We start from the raw sequence: 14978 nt of genomic DNA on the forward strand, positions 1-14978 counted from the left end.
CAGTGTCCAGTGCCTGGGTGGGGGTTTAGTATATATTTCCCCCGAATGATGATATGCTGATATGATTTAGCTTGATGGAGAGAATGCTCAGGGGAACTGTAACTGCTTTCAAATATGTGGGCAGGAAATAACTATGTTGAAAGGACAGAGAGGAGGATTAATCCCAAAGTTGCAACATCTCTTTACCTCTAGCATCTCCACTGGCCTCTGCCTCTTATTCATTTTTAGAGTGAGCCCAAAGATGGTTGAGGGGTGGAGGGTTCCTTGCTGCTTGGCCAGTGCCTATAAGTGGGGACCTCTTCCCTAACTCCCAAATCCTGGTTACTCTGGCATAGATGAGATCACATGCCTACTTTGAGCTACATGGTGGAGATCAGAATTTGAAGGCAGTGTCTGCCAGTCTCTGTTTATTCCAAGGTTTTGGCTTTAGGTGATTATATAACCGTGAAGGAAAGCTGAAAATGAGGGATTTTCTGCTCCCTCCCTTTTTTTGTTTTACCCCTAAGGATTTGATGTTCTCTCATCTACCCACCCATCACTGACACTCATCTAGTCTTGGGTCAATAGGTTCTGGTAGGTCCAAGTTCTCTTGCTTGGGGATATTGGTCCCGGAGTGTTCCCCCTTTTTTCAGCTCTTCTAATTGGTCCCAGTTTCCTAAACTTGAGTCTCTTTCTTCAAGATATAGTTTGGCACTATGGATAAGGAGTGGTCAGCAGTGGTCAAGACAACATCTCTGTGAGCCTACGATAGTGGGTATCAACAAAACTGTTCTGAGGTATCTCGGCCTCTGGGTATCTGACAGAGGGCAGTGCTGAGAGAAGGTGACCTCTGCTGGCCACTGGATTTATGTGATGATTTCAACCATCATGTATAGGTGTGTGTATATGGTCACATGTGTGCAATGGGCTTACATGTGCAGAATAGAGCTCTCAGTATTTGCATGATAAATTTATAAGAATTTAGTTTATTTGACTGTATTTTAACCAGATCTTCCTTATTCTCAAACTTTAAATTATTGGAAGTCCTCAGGATTCAGTCAAGATATTTTCTCCATTTACATTTATCCCTTAGTTGATTTCATATAGATCCGTAATTTAAATTCATCTGTATGCTGGTCGTTCCTGTGTTTATGTTCTTAGCCCACTCACTTCTTACATTCAGGCTCATAGACTCAGAAGTCCACTTAGCAAGCCCAAGTCAACGTGTAGGAAGCATCTTAAGCCTATAACAGTCCAAGCAGAGACCTTATTTGCCGCCCACTCTCCCCCCAAATCTAGTTGCTCCAGGCTGTAGTATCCAGTCTGTTACTCCGTTTTCTCGGCGATCCACCATGGGGTCCTTGATTACTCTCTTTTAGATCAAGCTACTAGCAAATCTTAACAACAGAGCCTTGAAAGTATACCTGATACTCCCCAGCTACCTTTGATATCACATTTACCTCTAGAAAACATATTGACCTTTTAAACTGTGTATCTATTTCACCTATTTTTGTAAAACCTCCAGTGGCTTCTCATCTTGGAATAGAGTGTGAAGTGTAAGTGTTATGTACAAGATCCTGCATCACCTGACTTCTGATGAAGTCTCTGACCTCACCTCCCAAAGCACTCTCCTCTCTCACCCCTCCTTGTCCAAATTCCTGGTTCTTTGCTACTCTCGTGTGATACCCAGCACCCTCTCTACGAGGTGTTTGCTTTTAATCTTTCCTGTACTCAGAGCACACTTATGGGATATATATACATATTTGCGTTCCTTGCCTCTGAGCAAATGTTTTCTTTTTAGGGGGTCTTTTTCTGACAGCTCTCCTCATGTACCACACCCTGTCATTCTGTTCTCTTGCCTTGCTTCTTTTTCTCCAAAGCCCTCACCTGAGTCCTTACATACACCATGCTTATGTGTGTTCCTTGTACCTTTCCCCACTAGAATGTTAGTTCTGTGAGGATACAGATTCTCATGTTCATGCTGTTCCCTCAGAGCCTGGAACAGTGTTGGGCCCATTCAATACAGATCTGTTTAATAGATGAGTTGTGCCATGTATGTTTAAATTTTGGATTACTAGTGTTAAGGTCTAGTTAATTATTTCCTCTACCCCCCAAGTCTCTTCCTTTCTACTCTAAACGCTGTCTTTTTCTGTAATGATGACTTGCTTTTTAATAGCTCATTATTTTGCTAATTAAGTCTGATGGTGGGAAAATTATAAACACATACTAAGGATTAAAAGCCTCCAATGAATGCATATTCATAGGTTCATCACAAAATATATAGTCACAGCAAAATATAACCACAGAAGGATACATAATTAATAATACTTACAAAATACATCTCTCCCTATAACAAATTGTAAAAAATAGTTATGACTGCTCATACTTGAATTAGTAGCATGATCATTGTTTTTTGAATGGGAATTAAAATTCTGAATGTGGTTATTTTGTACTTTATACCTACATTTTACTTTGAAATATGCAGCCAGTTTATGTTAACAATGCTTTGCGGGTAACTGCTGACTTTCATTTCTTTGTATCACCTTAGTGAGAAATGATAAATACGCAAAATTGGCATTGGTTGATTGTTTCATAAATTTGAAAATGGAAGCAAGTGGGTTCAAATCACATTCTAAACCTATGAAATAAATCTGTGGCCTCTCCAGTTCTTTTTGACATCTGCATGCGGCCCTTGGGATAGAAAGCCCCGGTGAAGAGAACACGCTGCTAATGGCCCTGGCGAGTGAGTCAGACCAACCTTGGCTCACAGCACCGCCCTCCTCCACGGCTGCTGTCTGAGGCGGGCTTCTCAGTTCTGTGAATTTGTAGCTCTAGGGGGCTCCTGCTGGCTGTGACCCACCGCCTGACCTCCCTCAGGCTGACTGGACACCTTTTCCAGTCAGCACAAACGTGACTACAGCTCAGGAGCAGGAGGCTTCCCACACCTTATGCGTCCCGCTGTCTTTACCTGAGTGGAGGCAGGCCAGTGGGAACCAGCTGTGCAGCCTGCCGCCTCAGGGTGCCCTTTGAAAGGCTCTGTGATTGCTGGTGGTCGGGGTCAATTGTACAGATGTCTTTAAAGTATCTCACTAGTGACCAGAAAGTTTCTTTGTCAAGATGACAGATAGACTGTGAGCAGCCCCTCGCCCGGCCTATTCCCTGTGATGTCAGCTCCATTTAGTTGTCAAGAACAGGTATTTTTGTAGTTCCCAACAGTGCTTGGATTTTCATGGGGCAACTTGTGAAAAACTTTCTGTCTTGTTCTGTGAAAAATCTGTTCAGTGGCTTGTTGTGGACCAACAGGGGCATTTGAGGAGCAGCTGAATCCCGTCCTGGTGACTGGAGCAAGCCACGTGCTGACAGGAAGGTGGACGGCCGTCCAGGCCTGACCACATGAGGCGTCTCCTGGCAGGACACAGGCTGGACCTAAGACAGTCGGTTTCCATGTTTTGGATATTTGTTCTCTTTGGCAGAGAAACATCTCAGGACACAACGAGAGGGGCCAGTGAGTGCTTTGCTTCTTTGTATGGTCAGGGAGTCCAGCTTCTTCTATTGTGGTAGATCATGCACGGAACTGCCAAAATATTCTCTCCAGGTGTCCTTTCTTAACACCGTAGCAAACACCGTTCCTCTTGGAGTCACTCTGCTTTTACTACTATTTTTGCTCCTTATCCCTCACCTCTTCCTCTCTCCCGTGCCCCTGCCAATTTGGCTGGCAGCCTCTGTGCTGTCCCTGGACACTTGAAAGCCCAGCTGAAGCCCTCAGCCATAGATCCTGCTAGTCGAGCTGCACCCCCATCATTCAAAAGAACTCACCGGAAAGGCATAAAAATCTTGCTTGAATCACCTTCTTCCCTACCCCTTTCTGTTTTCTTTTTGGGCAGAAGAGAAGCAGATTCATTCTTTGTCATGTGCTGAAGGGTGCTCCACAGTGTAAAATAACCAAAGGTGTGGGGAGAAGTAGTGCAGCCAGGTGTGCGTGAGGTTGCCTTGCTTTGCAGGACTGTGCACCCCTCACCTGTTAGCACCTTTCCCCCAAGTCAGGCGTCCTACGGGCATTTTCCTATTGGAGGGATGCGATGCCAGCTCTTTGATTCCCTTCCCATTGGGAAGGAGTGAAGGGTAGATATGAGAATTGGGGCAAAATAAGGGGAGGGTGCCCATGTTTATCCCTCTCCATTCACATACCTGGCTCCGGCGGCTGCAGAAGAGTCGCAGTCCACCTTCAGGTTTTGTAGTCTGCGTTGGAGGGGAAGGGGGGGTCAGTGTGGTGGCACAGTCGCCTCTGTGACAGGGTCGACTGCACTGAGTCACTGGCTGCTTTGTGTTCAATCCATTCCAGTTACGTTAACGTGTTGCCGCCAGCAGCCCTCTTGCTTATACGATGTACAGTATAATAAAAACCAGGCAATGCTACTTTCTTTGGGCTACTATTTTTATTTGGTGGTTATTTCTTTTGTGTTCTGCCATCTCTTATGTTTTGGTTCTATTTCAAAATATGATTAAACAGAACGAGGAGATGTTTGACACTGCCCTGTTTTAAATCAGAGCTGTACTTGAGCAGCCGGGACATTCTAATGGCCTGTATTTCTTTGTTCTGAGAGTTCCTTGAAAAGGCCAAAAAAAGAGTCAGACCTAAATCCTTCAACAGCATAGGGCCCAAAGCAATCCCACCAACAAATGAAGGTCCTTAAAAAAGAATTGAAATGTTAGGTGACTTCAGTAGTAAAAGGACCTACTTATTACTCCCCCATTGCTTTAGCTAACACGTGTCATGTTTTCAAGGTACAGTATCAAGAGAACACTGTCATTTAGTGATGTATTAGGGCCATATATCATCAGAACATCGTCTTTGTAGAGAATGTGGGTACTAAAAGACACGATTCAGGCCAGACAGAACAGCAGGGGGTCTTACTTCTTTTCTCCACCCCCCCCTGCCTTTTTCTTTAATCTCCCTCTGTTTTGTGTTGCAGAGAAGTGAATTTCTTCATGGGATATGACTTGTTGCAAAATAATCGTGGGGCCCCAGTGGGCTTCATAAAGTCTTTTAAATGGCTGGGCTTCAAGGGCAGCTTTGTTCAGAGTTTGCACTGTTAGCTGGCTGGAGGAGGCAGCGTTTGCCAGGGTCCAGGGCTCTGGGGTAAAGGCTCACTGAGCCTAGACAGGAGGGAGAAAGAATAACACTCCCAGATGCAGTGCTATAAATTGTGTGATATTCTTGCAAGATGCTTTAACATGACGTCTTCAAAACTATGTTCTTGAAAGATACTTGAAGATTGAATCTCTCAAAGAGTATGGATGTGGGATGTAGCCTGCCACTCCATACCCCCCACTCCCCTTCAACCCTCCCACCCCCAGCAGACACCCTCTCAAATGGAAGGAGATAAAGGAAGCAATCTTGCAAATGATCTGGTGTTTGGAGACAGTGATGTGTTTTGGGTTTTTAAGTTGGAGGTTTAATCTGTCTCTTCTAAAAGGCACTATTTTTACTAGTGTGTTCAAAATGAGACCATAAACCACTAAAGTTAATAACGGTTGAATATGGGGCATGTTAACAAAGGCGGACACTTAACTTCTTAGTTCAAGGATATGGGATGCCTCATCTTAGCTTCTAAATCAAGCTGGGTAGCACAGTGATGAAATCGCCGCTCTGCCTTCAGAGAATGCTGGGTTTGAATCTTTGTCCAGGTTAACCACGTAAACCTGGGTGAGCCATTTAACCTCTCTGTGCTCCGTTTTCATACCGATAAAATAGAGATAAGTGAGTGTCTTCCTCAGGGGTGTTGTGATAGTTAAGATGACATAATACAATGTGTTCAGCAGTTTGGCACATAATAGATTTTCTATAAATGTCAGCTGCGTATTCTTAATAGTTCGGCGATCTGTCCAGAAAACTGTGCCACTTCGTGGTTTGACGAGAGCTACATGAACTCTGTGATCTTGGAAGGGGTTTGCAAAAAGTTGTAGAGGCTGGGGGTTCAGAAAGATCTGGAAATGTTCACTTAAAAGCTGAAAGCATGTGGTTCAGGGGCCATTGATACCTTCTACCTCTGGGGCTGGCCCCGCTCACTTGGGGAAAGAAGAGGTCTTGCAAAACCATTCTTTTGGCTGGGAACTTTGCTTCATTGTCCCCTCTCAAGTACACTTTCCTCACCTTCGTAGTTGTTTTGCTAGTCTCTCTTTCTCTCGTTCCACTTTTTTCAAGTCTCCTTGAGCTGAGAGACATGGCCCAGAGCCCCATGCTTGTACACTAGGGCTTTGTAGTGGACCAAACTGCTTTATTTATTTTTTTCTGCCAGGTTTTTCTGTGCAAGAGTTATGGGGAAGTCAATTGTACTATCAGTAACAAAGAACAAGCATGTAAAAGCTTAATTAAAATAATAAATCATCAATCAAATTTAATACCGCCATTGGCAACCACTGCGCTATCTCAGTCCCCCACCCCCCAGCCCACCGGCCCCCATGATCATTTTCTAGGAGATTAAGAACAGATTTTGTCCAGAGGACACAGGCTGGAGCAGGTACAGACTTGTGTTGTCTCCTCTCAAAGGGCTCATGCTGGCTTGCAAAGGCTTTTCCCCGATCCTATAGTCCGGAGACAGAATTGCTCTTTTTTACATTTCCAGTTACCCAATCATCAAAACCACTGTCAAGTAATGGGACCAGCTCCCCTCAGGTCTTTTCTTGCAGTTTTTGCCTGTCTTGTGCTCTAGAACTAGAATGCTTTGAACTTAGATCTGGTTGCCCAGATCTGGTTTCGACCTATCCTTCTGCGGCCTGTGCACTGCCTGCCTCGGAACATGGCAGCGATCTCACAGCAGACTGTCTCCAGAAAATTCTAGCTCCACTACATACTCATCTATTCCTAAAATCTCAACAGTCGTGCAGGAGCTAAACTAATTCGCTAATATGATGCACCCGTAAATTTTTATGCTACTAACTTCCCTGGTGGGCCTCTTTCCCCAGGCCTGGGAACCAGGTTCTGTTCCCAAGTCCACTGCTCCCCAGCTCTCTGAGATACCCCAGGCACTTTCCTCGCTTGTGTGCTGTTCCTCTGTCTACAAACCATGAGGAACTGTGAGCACTAATGAAATAATGTCTGCAGAGCACTTTAGAAGAAACATGCTATGTAAACATGAAGTATTATGAGAAATTTTATAATATCGCCTAGGAGAAATTGTGACCAGTGTTTGAAAGTACCATAAAGTTCCCTCTCACTCTTTCAGGGCTGGGCTTGTGTTACAATGGGGCACTTCAAGGAAAAGTTGACCTCTATGACGTCATGCATGGGGAGATTACAAAGTCTTGGGGGAATACAGGCCCTCATGCTGGAACTCCTTCCTTCTTGGGAAACCTGACACAAGACATCCATATTCCTAAAAACAACTTCCCTTGTGAGTAATTTTGAGGCTCCCGACTAGTGAATCACTTAGGTGTGCACAGGTCAAATAAATACATTTTCCAATGAAAAGAATTTGAGCATCAAAGTGTCCCATTTGTGCTCACAAATCACAGTGATGCTTGAATCAAGGTATTTTCTTCCATACTTCTCACGTGGTGCTAGAAGATACACTACCAGTGTTTATGTGATCTGCTGCTGTCTGATGTCTTAATGCCTCTGAGAGAGTGAAAGGTTCTGGGGAACAGAGAGGGACGTTCACAGGGTGCTTGCTTCTCAGAGCTGAGTATGAAGGACAGGGACCAAGTCTCATTCTGCTATGCTAGAGCCTCCAGTGTTAATAAGCCCCTTTTCTTTACAGAGTTACTGCGCTGGGCATTTGTCTCCTGTCAGTGGTTCAAGATGAAAGAGATAACCAGTTTGGGATTAATAGGGTCTACTCCATGGATGTTTGCATTTTTGGCAGGGGAAATTTCTGAAGGGAGCAAAACCTGTGAGACCCCTTTCCAAATATGATTAGTGAGATGATGGGGCGGTCTGTGCTCACTTGTCTTTAGGAGGCAGGGGTAGCGGGAAGGTTTCCGATTTAGAAGAGAGAGCCACTTCGTTCTGTCCATTTATATCCTTGAATGGTACTACCTGGTCCATGTGTTTCATGGACATATTGAGTATGGTTCATTTGAGCAGGAAAAAAATACTACAGCTTCCCAGCCTTCTTGACTTTTTGAAAACAGATCTGGCACTTAGAATTTACTAGTTGGCCAAATGGCAGCTGTTTGCCTCCAAGGCAGGCTTTGCTTTCATGAGACAATGACTGTAGGAAAATAATGCCATCTCCCAGAGGAAGAGATTCCAGTGGTCTGCCACCTTGCTGGCCTGACTTTGGAGCATCTGCAGGCGTGGCACCAAGTATTTTCATTTTCATTCCCATTTTAAGAGATTTGTGATGATGCTTCATAGTCTAAAAAGACAGCATCTGCCAGCTGACATTTCTCTCTGTTCTTTCTCATCACATCAGCTGCTGTTTTCCCCTCCAGAATTTTATTTTATTGTTATTTTTTAATATAAATGAAAGGTCAGGTAATACTTTCCATATTCCATAATAGGATTGGTCCTGGAATGATCTTTGAAAAAACTTTGGGAAGGAGAAATGAGAAAAAGCAAACAAGAAAATCTCACGATGGCAGTTTGCTATCTTTTCTGTTAACACTGCCCTCTGCCCACCCACAACCTATGAGAAATCATTTTCCTCCATGCCAGACACTGAAAAATGTCCAGGAGGCACTTGGCTGGTCGAATGGCCACAATGCCTCAACCCAGGGAACTCTGTGCTTCCATCTAGTGGCAGACTTTGGACACAGCAAGTTGGCTGCCAGGATTCTGTTTGAACTTGGCTGTGGCTGGAGCTGTGGTTTGGCTCTCATCCTTATAGAGCTTTGTTGCCAGCCATGTAGATTTTTTTCCTCTTTTACTCCTCATGCCCCCCTTTTATTTTTGCATGTTGGCACTTCATTTAATGTGCCTCCAGAGGCTACGTTTTGGATTTTGATATATTTGGTCTTTTGAAAAGGAGGCAGTAATGCACACCTATGCCTTTGACAAGAAATAAATCACTGGTTGACTGACCTTAGAAAATGATAAGCGGAGGGAGATGGAGGTTGAGAGGACAATCGTGATGAAGGTTATTTCTCTAACACACTGGCGATGTTGGTTACTTAGAGTGTTCTGACATTTTTCTCCAGTGCGGGTTAGGCACCATTTCCATTGCTTAGATGGGGGAGATTCAAACCCAAATTGGACTCTTGGGAAAGTCTGTTTGTGGATGCCAGTCTGACTTTTAGAGCTGTGAATGGCACAGGTACTGTCAGTTTCAAGGTGGCACAACTGCCCTTGTGTCCCACAACTGCTGGTGTTTGTAGAATTTCCCACGGTTGGTGATGACACAGCTTCTTGGAGTAATTCTGGTCTGGTTGGAGAGCTCTTTTCACATGTGTGGAACCACCGGGAAGGCACCACTCTCCCCTTGGGCCTGGGGCAAGACGTTGTTTTGTTCTGTCTGTATCCTGAATGCCTGGGAATTAGCAAAGTGCAGCATTTAAATGCATGCCTTTAGAGGCAGACAGACGTTTGTTTATATTCCAAATCTGCTTCTCCTGTGACCCTGGGGCAAGTTGGGTAGCCAGAGTTCTTTTTCTGTAAAATGGGGATGATGTGGAAGTTTTCTTTTGGTGAAATAATGCAGGTAGTATTTTTAGCACAGAGCCTCATACATATATAGTATTCAGGAAGTGTTAATCAGTGCTAGAAAGCATTTCTTGAATAAGAAAACAAACCAAATGAGCCATGACCTTGACTCAGAACAGAGGACGCTGTGCTTTTGGGGATGAGGCAGCCAGTGGAGGATCCTGAAGGCTGGCTGTGTGTGTGCTTCTTCTCACCAGAGCCACTGGCTTGAAGACCAGTGTTTTGTCTCTTGGCAAAACAGGGAAAGCTAAATGAGTGGTCTTAATTAACCTGTGCTTCAATTCTCTCTTTAGCTGCTGGGCTCAATTAAGGCAACAGAGGGATCAGCTTCTCACTAGTTATTTTCTGGGGTTTTTAGTTTATTCTTCCAAGGCGTGGGATTCTAACGTGTGTTCTATATCCACTTGGCATTGACACCAAGGAAATGATCAGATAAGGCACTCCCTACCAGGGTGACCCTTGGTAGATTACAGAAAAACTCCAAGTGTTACTCAAAGTGGAAAAATCCCACTGAACCCATGGCTAAGGTTTGGTTTTGTTTTCTGTGGGTGTGTGTATGTGTGCACAAAAAAAATTCCAGATGTGAATCTACAAACCATCTGGTTGGAATAACTTTGTGCTGGACTGTAATTACAAGCTATTTATTATGAACTTTGGGTTCCTGTTATGGGTCTTGACTGGCTCCCACTAGGTTTCTAATTTAGCAAAGGGTTCCTCTATGTAAAAGAGTATGTGTCCTCCTATTTGTCAGCCTCCAAACTGTGCTTTCACACTAATTCTGACAGCCCTGAGAGCTTTAGACTCTCTCTCTCCTGTCTAAGGATTCTACCCTTCAAAGAGATACATCTGCAAGGCTGGCCTTTTCCTAAGGTTTCAACCATTTTTGCAGAGTACATAAAGTCAAGGTAACAGAGGCATCATTTGGGGGAGACAGTTCACATCATAGATACCCTGGGGTGGGAGAGTTCGTTAAAACTGATTTTCAGGGACAGTACTTTGCAAAATAAAGCACCATTACTAAAGCCTAACAGCATCTACACCTCTTTGTTATTCTCTGCCCACTGCACTCAGTTTTACTGAGAATTAATTGATATTCATCACTGAAAAATTTAAGGCATGTATCATGATGATCTGATATACATATATATATATATATATATATATATATATATGAGTATATCAGATCATCATGATCTGATATATATATATATGAGTATATGGTTCAGCTAACAGCCTTATCACATACAGAAACAGTGAAAAGGGGGCCCTCCCTGGTGGCACAACGGGTTAAAGCACAGCACTATGAAGCTGTCACAGCCGCTGCAGCATGAGTTTGATCCCAGGCCAGGGGGGTGACCCACATGACGTGGCAGGCCTCTCCTGACCTGACACTACTCCCCTCAGCAGTGTATTTTACTCCATCTGCCTGTTCTGCTCCCCACTCTGTCTCTGGTGAATCCTCTCACCCCCTGTACCTCTGGCCTGTATCCCCATTCTGTATGCATAAATAAATAAATCTTTAAGTAAAAAAAAACCAAAAAGATAAGAAAGAAGATTAAAAAGAGAACAAAGCCCCCCTGTGGTGGAACTTTTAGGATCTATTCTCTTAGCCACTTAACTGCAATTTCTTACAGCAGTGTTAGCCTTTGTCATCCCAAGGGATGCTGCATTTTTAGGACTGACTTATCTTAGAACTGTAATTGTGTACTTTTAACCACCTTCCTCCAATTTTCCTGCCCCTATCTTCTGGCCACAACTCTTAGCTCTTTTTTCATGAAATTTTGAAAAATATTTCACAAGCTAGTAAAGTCAGTATTCGTCTTTTATTTATTTCACTTAGCATAATGCCTTGGTTTATTCGTGTTATTTCAAGTGTTATGATTTTCTCGTTTGTTTTTTTTTTAAGATTTATTTATTTATGCATACAGAACTGGGGTGCAGGCCAGAGGTGGTGAGAGGATTCACCAGAGACAAAGTGGGATGTAGAACAAGCCGAATGTCAAAGTACACTGCTGAGGAAGCAGCGGGCAGGTCAGGGGAGGTCTGCTGAGCCATGTGGGTCACCTCCAGGGCAGGGATCGAACTCATACTGAAGTGGCTTTAGCTTCTTAGTGCTGTGCTTTAACCCGCTGTGCCACCAGGGAAGGCCCAATTTTTTTGTTTTTAATGAATGAATAATAGTCCATATCTATTTACCTGTCTGTCTGTCTATCTACCTATCTATTTCTGTAATTTGATCATAGATAATATATCTTCTGAATCCATTCATACATGGGTGGACAGTTAGGTTCTTTCCATGTCTTGGTTATTGTAAATAACACTGCTATAAACATTGGGGATGCAAATATCTTTTGAATTAGTGTTCTGTGTCCTTTGGCTATTTTCCCAGAAGTGGGATCATATGGTAGTTAAAGTTTTAGTTTTTTAAGAATCCTCTGTACTGTTCTCCATAGTAACGGAACTTGATCATTATTCTTAATTACTTTGATGTTAGTAGGGGTGCACTATTCATTTTTTTCAGAATATACCTTTGTCATTTGAATTATACCTTTAATTATGCATTGTGCTAATAACAAAAAAAAATAATGAAACTAAAGCTATGGACATTGACTTATGGTGAGTATAATGCCACCGTCATGAAGAAGAAAATCTCAAGGGAAGGAGTTTTGGAGGTTTGGGGCTGTGTTACCTACATTCAGATAATATGCCTGCCATTTGCTAAGGGACCGTGGACAGCTCCTAAGTCCATTTCAGTCTCATTGGAACAGAACACTCTTCATAGAATAGTGGTTCTCAGTCCTAGCTATACATTGGAATTATCTGGGTGAAGAGCTTGAAAAAACATTGAGGCATAGTTTCTAGTTCAGAGCAGAAATTCAGGGTTTGGGAAGTGGTAGCAATTTTTGTTAAATACTGCACAAGGTACAATGAAAACTGTAAGACACTTTTGAAAGAAATTGCATGGAGAGACAGTCCACAATCATGGGTCAAGAATTAACATTGTTAAAAATGATCATTTTACCTAAAAAAAAAAAATATGTAGATTCATTGCAGTTCCTATCAAGATTCCAATGGTAATTTTCTCAGAATAGAACAAAGAAATCCTAAAAGAATGGAACAACCAAAGACCTCAAATAGCCTCAGCAGTCCTGATGGAATAAAAATGAAGCTGTCATACTTCCTGGTTTCAAAAATACAACAAAGCTACAGTAATCAGAGCAGTATGGTACCAGAATAAAAACACACATGAATAAATAGAAAAGAATTAGGAGTCCAGAAGTAAACTCACATATAGATGGACAACTATGACAAAGGTGTAAGTGTTTACAATAGTGTTGGGTAACTTGGACAGCTACATGCAAAAGAATGAAACTTGACCATCATCTTATACAATATACCAAATTAAGTGAAAATGGAATGAAGACTTGATGTAAAACATAAAACTTTAAATTACCTAGACAAAAACATAAGTAGTAAGCTATTTAATACCAGTCTTAGAGTTGTCTTTTGTGTATTCATCTGCAATGGCAAGGGAAAAAAAGTAAAAATAAGCAAATAGGACTATATCAAATTATAAACTGCTCAATGAAAGGAGCTAACATCAAAACAAAAAGGCAGCCTACTGAATTGAAGAAGACTTTTGTAATCATATATCCAGCAGAGGGTTAATATCCAAAATATAGACAAATCATTTAACTCAACCACAAAAACAAATGACTCTAATAAATGGGCAGAGGAGCTAAATAGGCATTTTACCAAAGAAGACATACAGATGGTCAACAGACACATGAAAATATGTGCATCATTACTTATTAGGGAAATGCAAATCACAACCACAGTGAGGTATTACCATATACCACTAAATATTGTCTATCATGAAAAGTGTTAATAAATGCTAGGGAGGACCTGAAGAAAAGGGAATTCTTATGTACATTTGGTGGGTATGTAAAGTTGTGTGGTTACTATGGAAAACAGCATGGACATTTCTGAGGAAAAAAATAAAGAATAAAAGTACCACATGATCCACTGATTCTACTCTTGGGCTTTATTCAAAGAATGCAAAATTATTCATTTCAAAAGATGTGTGGGTCCTTATATTTATTGCAGCACTATCACAGCAGTCAAGATATGGAAACAACCTGACTCCATCCATGAATGAACAGATAAGGAAGTTATATATACACAGTGGAATACCACTCTGCTATAAAAAAGACAAAATCTTGTCACTGGTGATAATATATATAAAAGGTATTATGCTATGCAAAATGAGTCAGATGGTAAAAGAAAAAAATTCTGTATGATTCCATACAGATATGAAAAAATAAAACAAGACAAAGCAAAACAAAAGCAAACCCTTAGACTCTGACAGCAGAATGGTGGTTACCAGAGTAGAAAAGGGATGGGGGGCAGGCAAATGGGTAAAGGGTCAATTGCATGGTAGTGAATAGAGACTAGACTTTCACTGGTGATCACAAAGTGGTATATACAGATTTGAAATACAAACCTGTATGCCTGAAAAAGTAAAAGAAAGAAAGGAAGGGAGGAAGGCACCAAGGAGGGAAGGAAGGACAGAAACTGCACAGGGGTTCTGATTTGCAAGGCTGAAATAGACACTTTTGGGGAGGTGAGGCCCGACCTTCCCAGGTGCCATATTCCTCATCTAGAGAATCCTAATTGGTGAATTGGAGGAAATGGGGCTGTGGGATTTTTGGTGATTCTGATAAATTGGAAGACGGCAGAGATGACAATTGGGGTCAATTTAGAATTAGACCCTGGGAGTGGGGAGAGCTGTAGAGAGGCAATATGTTTTCTCTTAGAGCTTCAAGTGGGTGTATGGGTTTGGTCTGAACCCTCTAACTCCAACACACACACACACATACACACAAACCTCTCTTGGTTTTAGACCAAACCTGGTTAGATCTTTTTAGGATTGGATTAGAATTTCACATATTCCAGGAGGCTTCCAAGTTCATCTTCCTGTGAGAGGGACCTCATCAGTCTGTTTTCCTCAATATGCTCTAAAGTCAGTGAAGTCTTAACTGAAGTCAGAGAAAGGCTGTACACACAGTTATGAAATCCATCTCTGCCACCTCAATGCTGTGCAATCTCGGGAAAGTTCTATGCCTTTTCTAAGCAGCAGTTTTCTTGTTTGAAAACCAGGACAATGATAATCCTTCTTAGCTCAGAGAATTTTATTTTATTTTATTTTTTAAAAAAGATTTATTTATTTGTGCATACAGAACTGGGGTACAGGCCAGAGACTCAGGGGTGGCGAAAGACTTCACCAGAGACAGAGTGGGGAGCAGAACAGGCAGATCTATGAAGTACACTGCTGAGGGGAGCAGCGGGCGGGTCA

The 14978-nt window shown here is 42.4% G+C and overlaps 1 protein-coding gene across 1 annotated transcript in view; it reads left to right on the top strand.

The window, feature by feature from the left end:
- BMPER (BMP binding endothelial regulator) overlaps nucleotides 1-14978 on the top strand; it is a 239854-nt gene that overhangs the window by 17829 nt on the left and 207047 nt on the right. The window lies entirely within an intron of this gene.

This window comes from Condylura cristata, unplaced genomic scaffold (genome assembly GCF_000260355.1).
Source record: "Condylura cristata isolate star-nosed mole 26May11 unplaced genomic scaffold, ConCri1.0 scaffold00005, whole genome shotgun sequence".
NCBI lineage: Eukaryota > Metazoa > Chordata > Mammalia > Eulipotyphla > Talpidae > Condylura > Condylura cristata.